The following is a 17157-nucleotide window of genomic DNA, read 5'->3' as shown; positions in this document are numbered from 1 at the left end:
TCCCCTCTTTTTCTTGTAGATCCACTTACATCCAATAGGTTTTATACCTTTGGGTGGTTCCACGAGCTCCCAGACCTGATTAGAATACATTGATTCCATCTCAGATTCCATCGCCTTTTGCCAAAGATCTGCATCTTTGTCTTTTACTGCCTCTTCGTATGTACGGGGATCATCATCATGTTCACCAGAGACCAAGTCTGAAGACTCTCCCAAAAACATGAATCTATCAGGCTGTTGAACAACCCTCCCACTACGACGAGGCACTGGTGCGGTATTAGTGACAGGTTGTACATTTTATTGTGGTTGTTCTACTTGTACTATAGCTTGATGGGTATTATCTGTCCCTCCCACTAGTTCCTCTAAAATGACACTACTCATGGGTTTGTGATTCATTACATAGTCCTCCTCTAAGAATCTTGCATTGGTGCTAACAATGACATCCCGATTCTTTGGACTATAAAATAAATAACATTTCGTTCCCATGGGGTAGCCTACAAACAACTTTACTTCTGTACGAGATTCTAACTTAGTCGCGTTCTTGTTCAGCACATGTGCTGGACAACCCCATATCTGAATGTGTCTTAGACTCAGTTTGTCCCCGGTCCACAATTCCAAGGGGGTTTTAGGAACCGACTTAGAAGGTAATAAGTTCAGAAGATAAGTTGTTGTCTCTAAGGCATGTCCCCAAAATGACTTGGGTAAATCCGAATAACTCATCATCGATCTAACCCTCTCTAAAAGAGTCTGGTTCCTTCTCTCTGCTACAACGTTCTGCTGGGGTGTCGTTGGTGCAGTTAACTGGAATTTTATCCCATTTTCCGATAAATATTCCCTAAATTCTCCAAGCAAGTATTCGCCACCACGATCTGATCATAGTGACTTGATACTTTTATTAAGTCGCTTCTCCGTTTTAGCTTTGTACTTTTTGAACTTATCAAAGCACTCAGACTTACGGCGCAACAAATAAACGTACCCATATCTAGAATAATCATCAATGAAAGTGACGAAATACTCAGAACCACCTCTTGCTTGGATATTTATGGGTCCACATAAATCAGAGTGAACCAATTCTAACACTTCTTTGGCTCTATTCCCCTTTGCCTTGAAAAGCCTATTAGTCATTTTACCTTCCAAGCAGGATTTACAAACTGGAAATGGCTCCACTGGCAATGAGCTTAAAGGCCCATGTACTACCAGTCTTTGAATCCTCCTCAAGTTAATATGACCTAATTTCAAGTGCCAAAGATATGTTTGGTTAAAACTAGAAGGTTCCTTTCTTTTAGTAGAGGTAGAAGATGTGTTGTTCAATTCCCTATATTACAGTTGCAATGCATGTTGACTAGGATTAATTATATACAAATTGTCTTGCAATGTACCAGAACATATAATTCATTTATTCATCATAATAGTAACATTATGATCCAAACAAACATTATAACCATCCAAAGCAAGTTTAGAAACCAAAATTAAATTCCTTCTAGAAGAAGGTACATAAAGACAATTGTTCAAAACCAAAATCCTATCAGAACCAAAAGATAAATGAATAACTCCTATTGCAACTACTGCTACTTTCGTAGCATCTCCCATGAACATGTATATCTCACCATCTCTAAGCATTCTGGATAGCTGGAACCCCTGCATAGAATTACAAACATGATCAGTGGCTCTTGTATCTACACACCAAGTGCTCATAGATATAGCTGCTATAAATGTTTCTGTAACTAGAGAAAGAGACATAATAGTATTGTTTGTCTTCTTAGGAAGAGGACAATCTTGTTTCCAGTGACCTGACTGTTTGCACCTGAAGCACTTTCCCTTAGGCTTTTTCACACCACCTTGAACTCCCACTGCCTTCACAGCTTTCTGTGTCTGAGCCTTTTTCTTCTTCTTAATACCTTTCGGCTTAGAGGAAGAACCTTTCTCAACCACATTTACTTGAACACTCTGCCGAAATAATCCTTCAGCTGCCTGAAGTTCTGTCAGCAGTTCCGCGAGACTATACTGCCTCTTGTTCATGTTGTAATTCAAGTGGAACTGCTCAAAACTCTTGGACAATCTCATAAGGATAATGTCAATCTGGGTTTCCCCGTCAAGTTCAGCACCAAGGATCTCTATCTCATTCAGATGTGACATCATCTTGAGAACATAATCCCTTACAGGTGTTCCTTCAGCCATCTGAGTGTTCATTAAAGCCTTCATGGCTACTTGCCTAGCAGCCCTATTTTGATCTCCAAAAAGTTCCTTGAGATTAAAGAGCATATCTGAAGCAGTGGCCATAGACTGATGCTGATGCTGCAAAACCCCCGACATTACTGCCAGAATGTAACATCGCGACATCTCATCAGCCTTAATCCACCGCTTATAATACTCTTTCTCATCTTCGGGAGCATCAGCAGCAGGCTGATCAGGCTTGGGTTCATAAGTGCAAAACTTGTACTCCTCAGCAGTCAACACAACGTCCGAATTTTGTTTCCATTCAATATAGTTTGGTTCGGTAAGTTTGTTATCCTTAAGTATGGTGAATAGTGGATTAAAGCCCATTTTATCTTGAGAATCATGCATGAAAAAAACATCACATTACACATAAATAAGGGTGCATTAAATATTAAGACCTAATGATTCCTCTAACAATTATTAAAATTAAATGCACTAACATTTAAACACCATAAGTTTCTGGTACGCCACGATGTGTGACATGTATACCACTTAAATTTGTTTAAATGTTACTTTGATCCTATTACTAAACAATACGCCACGTTGGGGTGGTCTATATTATTTTTCATAGCTAAGTGTATACCATAATCAAATATTAAATTATTTGAAATCTATTGAACTTGGTACGCCATGATGGGTGGCGTGTATACCTTCCAATATTCGTAAGTTTTCCTTGAATATAATACTTCAATTCAATATTCATCAATGGTTTGATTTTCAGGTAGTGGAGGAGTCACATCGGTCTCACTTAATACCCACAGCCTTACAAGTTCGATGAACCCGTTTTTGACAAAATCGCCCCATATCAGAAATAAAGAAAATTCGTATTTATTCCTTTCAAAAACTTATTAATTTAAGAAGTTTGTTCTAGTAATTTCTATAACATTCTAGACACCATAAATTACATGCCACGATGGGTGACGTATATATAATTTATATTCGTCTTTATGTTAAATTATATACAAACAATAATGGAGACCATAGGATTTAATTTCATATTAATTCCCTCTCCCACTTAGTATTTACTTTGAGGATTTTAATCTAGATGCATCATCCTATGTTATTTCTTCGAAGTCCGCATGTATTATAACAACACAAAGAACACATAACATAGCAGCATACTATCATGATTTAAGCATTAATAAAAACATCCCTATGTCCATGTCATTCTAGCATGCTAAGGGTTAGTATCACATGGCATAACAACACAGACAAGAAACACATAGTAGAAATAATCAAGAGAAGCATAAATTATGTAAAACATAATAAAACACATCCACTATTATGGCCCCAGAAAAATAGCTTCGAATTTATCCTTCGAAAAATTCTGGAAATCTTCGAGAGCCTGGTTGAAGGCCTTAATAGCCTCAAAACGCCTTGAAATAATGGGTCAATGATCTTTGGACCTTTTTATCCCTGATCGTCTCGTTCTACCATTTTTGAGAAGGTATCGTACGCCCAAATTGGACATCGTATGCAAAATCTGCAGCCAAAACAGCGAAGAACCCCGAAAACAGAATGCAGCAGCGGAAAATCTCTGTTTCTTGCAGCTCCGTTAATCAAACAATTACATACAAAATAATAAAAATGAACCAGCCTATTCTATTATATCATATCATAATCTAAAACAATTACAAGTTGATTTACAAGATTACAAGATCAGAATAGGAAAAAAACAAAACTATCACAATCAACCCTCGTGATTTACAACAAAACCATGATAAACCACGTGGAATCCAATCAAAACAAAATAAACACGATTAAACCACGTGGGATCCAAACACATAATCAAAACATGGCCATAATAGTGAATAATAATCTGCATCACAGAATCAATACAAGCATACCACTATATACATGCATATATAATCATGACATGGACAACATATCATAAAACGCAGAACCTAGAACCAGGCTTTGTACCAAATGTTGGATCTATCGAATCTTGGCCCTGCGTTTTATGATATTAATTTAAAAGAGTACGAATAGAATATTAACCTTAATCGCTACGGTGCAAGCGATTCAAATCCACGTCTTCTACTGTATTCCCTGATTCTCCTTGGACAAAGTGTGGGCTTCGATATCCCAAGGTGTACCTCTCCCAAAGCTCCGAAATTCCAAAACTCTAGCTGGCTCCTTGAGAAAAACGGCTGCCTCTCTCAAACCCTAGGATGTGATTTCATTTTTTGTGTGTTAACCCTAGCTTTAGGAGTATGAGAATATTTATAGGCTACAATAGGGATCATGGACCATTAGGTCAGGCCTTCTAATGACATTCCGGGCCAAGCCTAATATCATTAAATATTAATTCAATCCACTAAAGAATTAATATTTGCACTACATTTCCTAATTCCGTAAATTAATTATTTAATTCGGCTCCCATATTAATTGCTTATAAATTCCCCATATTTAAGATATCGCATGTCCATTAATTAAATTAATGTCTGATAATTAATTTAATCAATATCTTTTATACTTGATCATCCACTCAACCTTATAATTATGCAAGAACAAGTCTGCTTGCAGGACTATAGCATAATTATCTTTATGAGCTTTCAAGAGGACATCATCACCCGAATATATTTTTCGGGCACGGTTTCCTTTTATAGTTAATATCCCACTCTATATATAATGTCATTGCCCAATACATAAATTTGTAATTTAAAATAAATTACTTAATGTATGAATCAAGGCATGTGCATTAAATACAAGTGTCAAATACTACATCCAGATTAAGAACCTAAGCAATAATAATATCGTAGAATCTTAGTTCTTCTTTATTGTCAGAATAAAAGAAACAATTATTCTACTATTTTGATCCCGTTCAATATACACAAAGTATACAAGTATTATTCAATAGTCAAGATAAACTAATTCTAAATAATACTTCAGCCATTCCAGTGGTTTGTCTAATACCACTTAGACTGTGAACCTTTATTATATTATATAAGGAGTTTGATAATCTAATCTTCTGCTATCCCATTTGATACTAGATTGTCTAAAATATATAATATACGGACTATGTGAAAACATGCATTCAAGATTTTCAAATAATTTATTATTAAAGTATATACTTCAAATGAATATTTCAGTATAAACCCTAACAGTATCCTACACATGATTTGGAATTAGCAGCTATGGTATTTGCACTTAAGATTTGGAGACATTACCTTTACGAAGAAAGGTGTGAGATCTACACGGATCACAAGAGTTTAAAGTATATTTTCACTCAGAAGGAGCTCAACATGAGGCAAATGAGATGGTTAGAGTTAATTAAGGACTATGATTGCTCGATAAATTATCATCCGGGAAAGGCGAACGTGGTAGCTGATGCTTTGAGTAGGAAAGAGAGGTTGAATATGGTAGCAATACCAAAGGAATTATCTGAAGAAATTAAGAGATTTGAATTAGAACTTTGTAGTTGCGGGAAAGTTGAAGAGATTTGTCATACTATGACTTTTCAGCCAACATTGTTGGAAAAGATAAAGAAATATCAAGAAGAAGTGATGAAATAAGAGAATAATCAACTGACCGGAGAAGAGATTTATACTCAAAGGGATGAACAAGGTATACTAAGGTTTTCCTCAAGAATTTGGATTCCTCATGTGACTGAATTGAAGAATGAGATATTTCAAGAAGCTCACAATTCTAGATTTTCAATCCATCCGGGAAGCACCAAGATGTACCAGGACTTGAAGCAGAACTTTTTGTGGCCAAATATGAAGCGAGAAGTAGCAGAATGGGTTGCGAAGTGCTATACTTGTCAGAAAGTGAAGGCAGAACATCAAAGACCAAGCGGATTAATTCAGCCCTTAAAGATTCCAGAATGGAAGTGGGAAAACATTGCCATGGACTTTATAGTAGGATTACCATGAACGAAATCCGGACATGACGCTCTATGGGTTATAGTTGATCGCCTTATGAAGTCGGCACATTTTCTTCCAATTAATGAAAGGTCTTCATTGGACAGATTGGTCCACCTGTATGTGCGTTAAATCGTATTATGACATGGTGTACCTATATCGATAGTTTCAGATAGAGATCCACGATTTAACTCGAGATTCTGGAAGCAATTTTAAGAAAGTCTTGGCACAAAGTTAAACATGAGTACGGTGTATCATCCGTAGACTGATGGTCAAAGTGAAAGGACAATTCAAACAGTTGAAGACATGTTGCGTAGTTGTGTGATTGATTTTACAGAAAGCTGGGACGACCATTTGCCATTGGTAGAATTTTCCTATAAAAACAGCTATCACACCAGTATTGGCATGCCACCATACGAAGCTTTATACGGACGGAAGTGCAGATCACCAACCAGTTGGGATGAAGTGAGAGAAGGAAATATTCTAGGCCCGGAATTGGTGCAACAAATGCATGAGACAGTCAAATTGATTCAGAAGAGATTACTTGCTGCTCAAGATAGGAAAAGAAATTATGCAGACCCTGCTCGTAAGGATATCAGATTCCAAGTAGGTGAAGCCGTATTACTGAAGGTATCACCGAGGATAAAATTGTCTACATTTGGCAAGAAAGGGAAGTTAACGCCTAAATATATTGGTCCTTTTGAAATTCTGAGTCAAGTAGGGAAGGTGGGCTACGAATTAGCTTTGCCGCCTCAGTATCAGCATGTGCATAATGTGTTTCATGTGTCATTGCTTAAGAAGTATAATCCTGATGCCAACCATGTGATAGAGTATGAACCTATAGAGATTCAGGCATACCTGTCATTTGTGAAGCAACTTGTCAAAATACTCGACTGTAAAGAGAAGAGTCTTAGAAATAAGTTGGTCAAGTTGGTAAGAGTACTTTGGAGAAATCCCAAGGTTGAAGAGTCAACGTGGGAACTAGAGTCGGATATGCGTAGCCGGTATCCTCACTTGTTCTCCTAGATTCTGAGGACAGAATCCTTTAAGGGGGAGAGGATGTTACAACCGGTATTTCTAAACCATATATATATATAATTGTGTGTTTATAATTGAGATTTAAATTGTGTTGAATTATAAATGTGGGTGATCTATAAGTTGAGTGCCTATAAATTAAGTGTTTAATCTATTAGTTTATATAAAAAAAATTGAAAGAAAAATCTTATCATTTAGTATTTTTAAATGATTATCAAAAGTATTTCATTCTATATGAAAAATCGATTTTTAAAATCTTTTAACAATAAATTTTCAAATCTTATATCATTAAATTTCTAAAATCATAAGCTATTTTATAATATATATTTTGTGATTTATGAAAGTGTATTTATATTTATAGAAATTATTTTATATAGATTAGTTGATTTTTAATTTGCAAATTACTTAGGTGCACATGCAAGCATTTTACTCCCAACACAAGATAAGGGCAAAATTGGAAATTTCAACCCCACTAACTACTACTTCACTAGCCAAGTTACTTCTTTACCCTTGCATGCAAAATTTACATAAGCTTGCTAGAGGGTTACTTTTGTCAATTCTCAATTCCGCTCACATTTTAATCAAATTAAAACCATAAAATTAAGGACAAGTTGTCATAATTCTCACCTCACTCTCATTTCACTCCACTCCACTCTCACCTCCATCCTCCCTCTCGGCCTCTCTCGGCCGAAGCCCTCACCCCCATTCTCCTTCATTTTCATTCAAACATCCACCCTCCATTTAAGTAATCTCACTTCCCAATTATTTTTCATTTATAATCCAAAGAGTTTATGATGAAAAACCTATATTTTGATCTTGCATGGTAGTGTTTTGATAAACTCAAAGTGAACACCCTTGATTCTTGTGATTCTAACCCTTTCACCATAAGATATATTATCATGGGGTTGAGAATGGCTATACATGAGTGTGGAACACTTATGCAAATGTTGTTTTCACTCTAATCCATTCGGCCATGACTTGTTAGGAGGCGAATGGATGGTGTTCTTGTTACTTTGTTTGATTTTTGTATGTTTATGTGATAATATCATGGATTTGGAAATAAAAACTTGATAAAACTCTTTGCATGTTAAGTGATCATATTAGTTATGTTTAATGCTAGGCTTGCATGTTGATTTTATGATGAAATTTTGATGGAAACCATAGTGTTTTTGGCTTGTAAGTTCGAAAGCATGCATGCATAGGTTCAACTCATGATTTTCGAAAGTTCTTGATCATTTGGATTAACTTTTGTTAATAAACTCTAATTTCAGTTGAGTTAAGATATTGATTATGATTTGTGCTCCTTGTTATGTGATTTTGATTCGTATATATATGGAGGATTTAAGTTGTTATTTTCGAAATTGTGATGACTTGTAATTAGTATATTATTTTGACTCTTATTTTGCTATATTGCACTTTAGGTAAGGATGATCTCCACTAAGATAATATTGTGTATGGGAGTGTTAGTTCAGTAGGTTACCTTGGCTGAGGTTTAGTTTGGGTTTGGTTGATGTTTGGTTTGGTTTGTCAAGTGAGAAATCATAGTGGAAAGGGTACATTAAATTCTACATATTTTCAGTTTGGTAACATGAGGTTTAGGGTGAGATTTGACCTTGTCATTGTAATTCACTTTGAGGCCCAAGCCACCAGAAGCTATTACTAAGGGTACACTTCAGATTTTAGGTGTTTGTTAGAGGTTTATAGATTTTTTGGTTAGGTGCACGAGTGAAAATACTAAATCTGTCTAGCAGGGAACAGTTTTGCTACAACCTAGAAATGAGGAGTTTTGACCATGTCATGGGTAGGCCATCACTAGGCCTTGGTTGTCCCTAGTTAGAGGGAGTGTCAGAGGTGTTTTTCCATCCATATTTCATAGGAATTGAGTTAGAATAATGTGTCATAAGTTAGTGCAAGACAGGACATTTTCTGTCTAGAAAACAGGGGAACCTTGGACTTTAAGCTTAGGCCTAGGGAGGCCCAAGCTAGGCCTTTGAGTCACACAAAGTTTGTGAGTTTCCTTCTGATCAGAAGAGTTTAGTGTAGAAGTTTAGGAGGTTAACTTGAGGTGAAAGGGTGTCAACTACACTCAAGAAATCACTGATGTCATCCTGAAATCACTATAATGAGCACTTTCACTTATCGCGTAGTTTTAGAGCACTTATGAGTGAGGCCTAGGTTGACCATCATAGTTTTAAGATAGTATAAGTTCAGTAGAGTGTAGGGTCTAGGTCAGGGTCAATAGGAGCTTGATGGTTTAGAAAAGGCACTTCGAGTTATGAGGTCAATATTGGGAGTTTAGACTAGTTTAGCACAACTAAGTGATTTAAGTAAGTGGAATGAGTTCATCCAAGCTTAGTGATGTAATATAGTGTGTTGATATATTATTATGTACTTAAATGTGTTATGTGAGCATATATGGCTATGTGAACTATTATGCTTATAAGGTAATTGCAAGCATGTATGTGTATATAGGCCTAAGTGCCAATGTGCTTAATTTCGGTTTATAATTAGGTTGAGTTAGTGAGAATATATTATAATGAGGTTATTATTATTTTGTGTAGGCTCGCGAGACGAGGATAAACTTGACATTAAAGTCGAGTAAAGCTCCCAGTTGCTCCCACCTTCCAGTCAAGTCAAGCCTTTCTCAAGGCAAGTGTTTCAACCTATCTTTTTTTTATTTACACTGCAAGTGTGTGTTAACCTAGCTTTTATATATGATGCGAGTATTCTAATTCACCTTGATATACATATATACATGACCCAAGTGGTTTCAAATTTATCTTTCGTATTATATGCAAATGCCATGAACCCTCAAGTATATATTGCAAAGAGTTTAACTTTACTTGGAGATTGCTATGCAAGTAATTCAAAAGTTATACCATGCTAGTATACCAAAGTAATGGTGATGGTGAACCCTGTATAAGCTATACTTGGTAACCATATCTCGACACCTAAAAGTCAGTTATTCCTCAAAGTTGTTCATATATGCTTAATAACTCTATTCTTATCCTTAAACCATGATACCCTGTTATACTTTGAATTGATACTTACCTTCCTTATATTTTAATACCTATGCCTTATTTGAACCACTATATTGAACCTAGTTCAACTTAGTTCCTTTATACTATCCAATAACCCTGTTAAACCGCAATACCAAATCCCTTGTGAATAGAAACTTTGCAATTCCATTCGATAAGGTATCAGTCTAATTAATCATGGCCTTTAAGTTTATTGAACATATTCCGTGTGCTTCGAAGTTGATCTAGATACCTTAATAAAGACGTTCACTATTTAAGAAATTAACCATCACTGGGCATCAGTTTTTTAAAATAAAAAGTTAAAAGTGGATTTTCAGTCCCAAAGGGGGACGAATGTTTTCTTTGAATAGTGGACCTGGACTGAGACGCAAGTCCTTTCCGCTTTTAAGTTATAGGCTTAAAGGTTGCCTAGGGATCCCATTAATGTTCTAGAACCCATCGAGGTTCGGGATTACTTCGCGGCTGATCACCGGCTGTAATCCGTAGCGTCATAAAATGGTTTTTGATAAAGAAATGGTTTTTAATTGTTTTGTTAAAAATAAATGATGACATCACCCTGAAAGTTTATCTCTTGTTATTATATTATTGGATCTTTCATTTCCACTGTTATCCTTTCATTTTTGTTTATATATTATATAGCACTTGTTGAGCATTTGGCTCACTACTTGCTTTCACCCTGATATTTTAGCTAGCAGATATGGTTAGACTCAAGCAGACCGCACGTAAGACTTGTGATGCCGATTCGTATGTTCGAGCTCAGGTAGATTAGTGATCGTTTATGTGAGGACTCGATATTGAAATCAGGTTGTAATAGTTAATAGTATTGGGTTGTTCCAAACCCTAAACTATAAGATCTTGGATTCAGTGTATTTATTTTCCTTTTGTTAACTATTGTAATTATTCGTATAATGTCTTTTGTTAAATTTGGGGTGTGACATTATAGAGAATTCTCAAAGATATCGACAAGTCATATGAAGATATGAAGATTAGAGATATCGATAAGTCATTTCTGCAATGGAGTACTCAGAGATATCGACAAGTCAAATTGAAGATGTGAAGATTGGAGATATCGACAAGTCGAATTCTCACTAGAGATCTCAGAGATATCGACAAGTCAATATGCCTATAGAGATCTCAAAGATATCGACAAGTCTTTTCTAAATGCGGAAATTCAGAAATCTCGACAAGCCAAATTCTCTTATAGAGAACTCAGAGACTTCGATAAGTTAAAATAGCTATAGAGTAATAAGAGATCTCGATAAGCCATTATACTTGTCGGGATGTCGAGTTCTCTATATAACAAACTGGAGATCTTGATGTAAAACTCAAGTACATAATGTAGACCAGTTAAATATCCAAGATTATCAATCAACAAACAAATCAATCACTGATTTGAAAAGTCTACAAAAAGCAGCTTGAAGAGTACAAGATCAAAGGCCAAGATTAACTAACAAAGTAAAGTCACAGACATGCACGATTTGCAAAGATACACTAAGCCAGAAATAAAAAGTTTTAGTTAACATAAAGTAGGGTTTAGTACATGCTATTGCATGTTGTGTAAAACCTGTATTTACTGTTCTATAAATTAAACACCGGATGCTTTGTTTTAGTTGTAACAAAATAGATCCAAAAATATTGTAACTTTCAAGAGAGAAGCTGAGTTCTTTCTCAACAAAGAACCCAGAAATTTGTAAGAAGACATACTTGATTTTAATATAAAATTAAGTGAGTTTTGAAAGATAGTGTGTTCATTTGCATGTTTTAGTATTCCTGTATTATCTCTACAAGTTAAACTACTTTGTTCACCACTTCCATAATAGTTCAAAAAGCTTTAAAATTAACCAAAACACATTCACCCCCCAGTGGTGTATTCATCACCTAACAGTAACTAACACGACAATAGTAAGTAATGATCATAATTAACAAAATGAGAAAGCGGGATACACGAGAATCTCTGTTATGCTCATCCCAGTAATCATCTGACATAAAATAAATATAAAAGTAAACTTATGCATAAATAATTAAAACAACAAGATAGCTAACTACATGTTATAATGCAAAATTCTTATTATCTTGTACTTTCCTAGATTTGCATATTTGTACCCTGCCGTAGCAAGTCTAGTTGATACCTTACATAATTATAAAATCATAAATTAATTAATTAACCGGTACAAGTAAAATAATTGGTTTAATTACTTGTGGATTTTTATCAAAATTATAATATCGATAATTACAATAAAAAAAACTTCAAGAATTTATCATTTTGACTCCAAATCAACACCACATTCACATAGTCGGACTGAAGTTTGCTAGGAGAATATAGAATTAAAGACAGTGAAAGACAAAACATTTAAAAATAAACAAGACAAATGTATACCTTAAACCGAATAAATTGAACCATGATTTGTATTTATGTTTGATAATCGAGCTTGTTAACAAATCGAGTGAGGGATAGTGTTTGAGATTTGAATTTAGGTTTTAATTAGGTAAGAGGATAAAGAAACTTTGAGGTGAGAAAAATATAGGGTTTGAATTGCAGATGGTGAGATTGAAGAGAGAGACCAAAGATTAAAAGGGGAAGTGTGGGCTTGTGGGGTAAAATAGTCGGTGGAGAAGGTGGGGAAATGAAAATGGGTTTAAGGGGGAAATGAAAATTGAAGAAAGGGGGAAATGAAAAAAGGGTTTAAAGATTAAAAGAGGGTAAATAAATATATTTTTTTAATTTAAATGTATTATTATATAATTATTTTACTTTTTGTTATATATTAATGGACCATAATTAAAATTAGTATAAACATAATTAAAATTGATATATCTTAAAATTAATAAAGTTAAATCATTAAATTAATTATTCAAAAAATTATTTCATTTGTCGGGAACGAATCTTTTTTGAGATCGTAGTACTCTTACTAGATTTTTCTTATAAAGTCATGCAAGATGATTTTAAAATTTTTTGAATTATTTTTACATTACTATAATGGATAAATCTTAATATTTGTACGGTTGGATTGTTGAAAAAAAATATTTTAAAAAAATAATTTTTTTTGTTAGTCGAGAAGTAACCTCGTGTGAGAGAGTAATACTTTTACCAGATTTTTCAATTCTTGTCATGCAACTGTATTTTGAATTTTTTTTATAATTTTTCATATGACTAAAATCGATATATCTTAACATCCATAATCGTCAAAAAATTATGTCAAAAAATAATATTGTTAGTCGAGAAAGAAACTCGTGTGAGGAAGTAGCACTTTTTCCGGATTTTTCAAATCCTTTCACACAAGTGTAATATGAAATTTTTTGATAATTTTTTATATGACTATAATCGATCTATCTTAGCATCCGTACAGTTAGATTATCGGAATTTTTTTTAAAAGAATAATCTTGTTAGTCGGGAAAGAACCTTGTGTGAGGAAGTACTACTTTTTGCGGAATTTTCAAAACTTGTCATTCATGTATAATTTATTTTTTTTTGATATTTTTTTCATATGAATAAAATTGATGTATCTTAACATATGTACGGTTGGATCTTCTTAAGAATTATATAAAAAATAATTTTGTTAGTCCGAAAAGAACCTCGTCTGAGGATGTAGTACTTTTTTCGTATTTTTCAAATCCTGTCATTCAAGTGTAATTTGAATTTTTTTGATAATATATTCATATGACTAGAGTCGATGTATCTTAACATCCGCATGATTGAATTGTCGAAAAATATTCATTTATGCTTTTTTAATAAGCTCTATAAAAGATTAAAAAATAGAGTGAAAATAATACAACGGTTGTCGAATAAGTATTAGATAACATTTTTCATGTCATTAACGTTGTCCGAATATCACAACTATTTTTCTATGAAATTTATTTTAGTAATATGACTTTCACAACACATTATTGTATTTGAAAACCGTTGTTTATACAACATAACGTCTTTTTTTATATTTTGTGGCGTTGTGTGTTATGGATTCAAACTACAGTAGTTTAACAACACTTTTGTTAAAAAATCCGATGTGTTGTTATCATTCATACAATATAATCCCAAAAAAAGTTGTATGTTTAATAGAATAGGACAAAAATATTGTTATCATTCAAGTGTAATTTGAATTTTTTTGATATTTTTTTCTAATGGCTAGAATTTATGTATCTTAACATCTATACTGTTTGATCGTCGAAAAAATCATTTAAAAAATCTTGTCAGTCTCAAAAGAACCTCGTGTTAGGAAGTAGTACTTTTTCTGAATTTTTCAAATTTGAAATGTTTTAATAATATTTTCATATGACTTGAATCGACGTATCTTAATATCTGTACGATGGGATCGTCGAAAAAATCAATTAAATAAATAATCTTGTTAGTTGGAAATGAATCTCTTGTTTAGGAGTAGTACTTTTTCCGGATTTTTTAATTCCTGTCATGCAACTACAATTTGAAATTTTTTAATATTTTTTTTATATAACTATAATTGATATATCTTAACATCCGAACAATTGGATCATTGAAAAAATCAATTAAAACAATAATCTTATTACTCGGTAATGAATCTCTTGTAAGGGAATAGTACTTTTACGAAAATTTTAAATTCTTGTCATTTAGTGTAATATAAAATGTTTTGATATTTTTTTCATATGACCGAAATCGATATATTTTAACATCCGTACGATTGGATCATAAAAAAAATCATTAAATCTTTTTAAATAAGCTCTATAAAAAATAAAAAAAATAGAGTAAAAATAATACAACAGTTATTCACTACAAATGGTTGTTGAATAAACAATTAAATAACATTTTTCATGTCATTCACGTTGTTTGAATGCTAACTATTTTTCTATAAAATGTATTGTAGTAATATGACTTCCCCGACACATTCTTGGATTTGAAAACCGTTGTTTATACAGCATAACGATTTTTTTATATTCTCTGTCGTTGTGTGTTGTGTGTTGTTAAAAAATCCAATATGTTGTTATCACTCATACACCACAATTGCAAAAAACAAATGTTATTTGTTTAATAGAGTATGACAAAAATGAATATAAACCAACTTTAATTATTTTATTATAACAATGCTTCTAGAAAGTTCTAGAACAAGACTTACAAACAATGGTATTCTATAAAAAAAATCTTGTTTGAGATCAACTATGACAGTAATTATTTTGACAAATAACCGTTGTCTGAGATCAATATTTTTTTAATCCAACGACTAATATCAAAAAAAAATTCAATCAACAGCTCTAATTAGATCTGCTCAACAATCCAAGTGAAAGTTTTTTCACTAATCATGTGGTGTCATATCCAAATAAATTTATTTTGTTTTCCATTTTAACAGTCAAGTTTTGGTTTGACTAGTACAACTAGCTAGTGCTTATTCCGGAATTGGGGTTTCGACTTTTTTAAATAATTTTTTCAACGATCCAGCCGTATGGATATCAATATATATATTAGTGATATAACCAAAATTTCATATCCAAATAATTTTATTTGGTTTGCCATTTTAAAAGTCAAGTTTCGGTTTGACTAGTACAACTAACTTGTGTTTATTCCTGAATTAGTGATTCGACATTTTTAAAAATATTTTTCAACAATCCAACCGTATGGATGTCAATACATATATATATATATATATTAGTGATATAACCGAAGTTTCATATCCAAATAATTTTATTTGGTTTTCTATTTTAACAGTCAAGCTTCGGTTACACTAGTACAACTAACTAGTATTTATACCTGAATTGGTATTTCGATTTTTTTAAAAATATTTTTCAACGATCCAACCGTATGGATGTCAACAGATATATATTAGTGATATAACCAAAATTTCATATCCAAATAATTTTATTTGGTTTGCCATTTTAACAGTCAAGTTTCGGTTTGACTAGTACAACTAATTTGAAACTCTTGTTACTTTTTTTTTAATTTTTCAAATATATTAAACAAATATTTAAATTTTATAATATTATCAAATACAAAAAATCAAAATTCTTTCATAATGTATATTTTTTCGCCACCATAAATATTTGTACATGTGATGAATATTATAATTGTATATAAATATATAATTTTTTAGTATATATAATACCAATTAGATTTTTAAGTATTTTTTCTGTTTTTTCGTTTACTAAATACAACCGTTTACAGTCACTTTAATTGTTTCAACCGATATCGATTGAAATCATTTTTTACAATTTCAGCAAATTTAAACAAAAAGAGCGGGAAAATATCCCGCCATTTTGGTAAGGCTAAATTCGATCGCTAGCGGTCGAATTTAGGAGCGCTAAATAATTCAATTGGCGGGAAAATTCCCTCCATTTTTTGATGGAGTCAAATTCAACCGTACAAAAAATCCGGTCGCATTTTTTACTAAATTCAACCGCTGGCGGTTGTATTTAGCCTTGCTCAATGAAACAACCGAAATCGGTCGAATTTAGGTTGGTTGAATTTATGCAATTGAATTTAGGCTTACTTTCTTGTAGTATTAGATTTGAAAGACAACATTTTCAAAATCATTGTAGTGACCTTCGTGAAATAATATATTTTTTGAGTATAAAGTAACTATATATTGTGTGAAAAATTAGACAACACATTTATCGTCAAGCGTCATCTATTCCGGGTCGTCTAAATCCCTTCTTCTTGTGGTGATTCCCATATCACATTCTCAAAAATGTCACTTTGAAGAAACTTTTACTATATAATATAAAAATTTGATGTAATCATTGTCTCCTTAAGTTTAGATTCTCCTTGTTTAATTCCCACCCTTAATTAATTAACATAAAGTGCGTAGGAATTCTCTTATGAATGATATTAACACGATCAACTTATATCATGATCTCATTCTAAGCTTTCCATCGTATATTGAACGTTGTCGCTTTACAGCTAGCATTATAAATGATAACTGCATTAACTGTTAATGTAAGAAAGATCACCGTCTTATTGCTACTTAATTAAGAAATCAAGTAACGTTAACTGCATTTACACTCCAAATCTCACATGATACAGTTGACTCCGTAACATTATTACTTCCGTT

The 17157-nt window shown here is 33.0% G+C and overlaps 1 long non-coding RNA gene across 1 annotated transcript; it reads right to left on the bottom strand.

The window, feature by feature from the left end:
- Window positions 1-1547: 1547 nt before the first annotated feature.
- LOC141706149 (uncharacterized) lies at window positions 1548-12698 on the bottom strand. Its single transcript, XR_012568673.1, has 3 exons — window positions 12528-12698; window positions 4213-4380; window positions 1548-1635 (listed from the first exon to the last, which is right to left on the bottom strand). It is a non-coding gene; the product is annotated as an uncharacterized LOC141706149 (long non-coding RNA).
- Window positions 12699-17157: the final 4459 nt, after the last annotated feature.

Source organism: Apium graveolens, chromosome 2 (assembly GCF_009905375.1).
Source record: "Apium graveolens cultivar Ventura chromosome 2, ASM990537v1, whole genome shotgun sequence".
Classification (NCBI taxonomy): domain Eukaryota; kingdom Viridiplantae; phylum Streptophyta; class Magnoliopsida; order Apiales; family Apiaceae; genus Apium; species Apium graveolens.
This window is presented reverse-complemented; position numbering and strand designations above follow the sequence as displayed.